Source organism: Theropithecus gelada, chromosome 15 (assembly GCF_003255815.1).
Source record: "Theropithecus gelada isolate Dixy chromosome 15, Tgel_1.0, whole genome shotgun sequence".
NCBI lineage: Eukaryota > Metazoa > Chordata > Mammalia > Primates > Cercopithecidae > Theropithecus > Theropithecus gelada.
Genome location: NC_037683.1, coordinates 40,655,930 through 40,658,331, shown reverse-complemented (window position 1 = coordinate 40,658,331; position 2,402 = coordinate 40,655,930). Strand labels below are relative to the sequence as shown.

Genomic DNA, 2,402 nt, shown 5'->3' with positions numbered 1-2,402 from the left:
AACTGAAACACACAACAATGTGGAAAAATATCACAGACATGATTTTGATCAAAAGAAGTGAGATACTAAAGAATACATACTGTATGTTTCCATTTATATGAATTTAAAGAATGTGCAAAACTAATTTTTTTTTTCTTCTTTTTTTTTGAGATGGAATCTCACACTGTCACCCGGGCTGGAGTGCAGTGGCGCAATCTCGGCTCACTGCTACCCCTGCCTCCTGGGTTCAAGCGATTCTCCTGCCTCAGCCTCCCCAGTAGCTGGGACTACAGGCACGTATCACCACACCTGGCTAATTTTTTGTATTTATAATAGAGACAGGGTTTCGCTGTGTTGGCCAGGCTGGTCTCAAACTCCTGACCTCAGGTGATCCACCCACCTCGGCCTCCCAAAGTGCTGAGATTACAGGCATGAGCCACCATGCCCGGCCCATCTCATTTACAGTTAAATTTATTTATTTGGTGTTTATTGATCATTTAGTTTATGCCAACAATTTTTACATATACTTTGCTACATGCACTTTCATATATTCTTATAATGATTCTATCATTTAGGCATTATTATTACACAGCAATATATGACACATGGCTAAGAGAGTTTCAGTATCTTAACCAAGACCACACAACTAGTAAGTGATGTTGCTGGGTTTGGGGTCTTTTCACTTACAATGCTATCTTGTCCTTACTGCAGACTGAGTTTGCAAATCAATCTCATAACTAGAACAAATAATGTTAATTGGAGTTTATTATTATTATGTACTTAAGCAAACTTTTTAACATAATTTCAGATTTGTGACCTACACAACTGTGAGAGAATAAATGAGTATTGCTTTAAGCCACTATGTTTGTGGTATCTTGTTACACCAGCAATAGGAAAATAATACAGGTATCTTGCTCTTTTCCAAACTAGGCACCAGCCACTGCCAAAGCATTTTCCATGAAGGATGCTATGGGCACCCCCAAATATGTAATACTATACGATGCCCACATTAGATGTTAAATATGCTTTTCAAAAATAAAAGTAATGTTTTACTGAAGGATAGATAGGTGACTAGGAGTAGAAAGCCATTCAAGCAACTGAAGCTACAGGAAGTTTGTTTTGAGGATAAAGAGGGAAATCTCATGGACCACCAAGCACAGATAATGAACTTAGCCACTTCATTTACAGAAAAGATTTCACACACAGCTTCAAGCAGGAACCAAATGAGAATAAATATAAAAATAGATAATACCAACAAACTAGTTAAAATTAAATGCTCCATTTCCCCACACACACACTGCACGTTCATGGGTTATTTGATAGCATCTTCTAAACATCTGGTTATGTAAAAGCTATGCCATTTAGGATTTTAAATGTAAAACTTTTTACTTGGAAGAGGAAGACAAGGTGAGTGAGGTTGCCATTGAGGAAGAAAAAAAGGAAGAGGATGAAAAAAGTGAAGAAGATTCATCAGACCACGACGAAAATGAAGATGAGTTTAGTGATGAAGAAGACTTACTAAATAGCACAAAGGCTAAACTCCTAAAGTTGACAAGCAGCAGCATAGACCCTGGTCTGAGTATCAAGCAGTTGGGTGGTTTGTATATTCATTTCAATGCAGATAAACTACAGTCTAACAAGAAAACCCTAACACAGATCAAGGAGAAAAAGAAAAATGAGCTTCTGCAGAAAGCCGTCATTACACCTGATTTTGAAAAACACTACTGTGTTCCATCATATAGTGAATCAAAGTATCAACTTCAGAAAAAACGTAGAAAAGAAGGACAAAAAACAGCAGGGGATGGCTGGTTTGGTATGAAAGCTCCAGAAATGACAAATGAACTGAAAAATGATCTCAAAGCACTGAAGATGAGAGCCAGCATGGACCCGAAAAGGTTTTACAAGAAAAATGATAGAGATGGCTTCCCCAAGTACTTCCAAATTGGAACCATTGTTGACAATCCAGCTGATTTCTATCATTCACGAATTCCCAAGAAGCAGAGGAAAAGAACTATTACGGAAGAACTGCTGGATGATTCTGAGTTCAGAAGATACAACCGCAGGAAGTACTCAGAGATCATGGCTGAAAAAGCAGCAAATGCAGCAGGAAAAAAGTTCCGAAAGAAGAAGAAATTTCGCAATTAAGATTTACCAAGCAAACTGCAACATTTTACATCACCCCTTTATTTACTTATTAAAGACGTTTCGAAAAGAAAAAAAATGAAAAAAGAAAAAAGAAATATCTAGAGCGGCCACACTTGGGGGAAACAGGGAGAAGGGGTACAGAGAAGTACTTTTTGTTTTTGTTTTTGTTTTTTGAGGTAAAGTGTCACTGTTTCCTGGCTGGAGAGCAGTGGCGTGATCTCGGTTCACAGCAGCCTCTGCCTCCCAGGTTCAAGTGATTCCACTACCTCAGCCTCCCG

The 2,402-nt window shown here is 38.3% G+C and overlaps 1 pseudogene across 1 annotated transcript; it reads left to right on the top strand.

Moving 5' to 3' along the window:
* Positions 1 to 1,361: 1,361 nt before the first annotated feature.
* LOC112608464 lies at positions 1,362 to 2,191 on the top strand (annotated as a pseudogene). Its single transcript, XR_003115998.1, has one exon. The product of XR_003115998.1 is annotated as a deoxynucleotidyltransferase terminal-interacting protein 2 pseudogene (transcript).
* Positions 2,192 to 2,402: the final 211 nt, after the last annotated feature.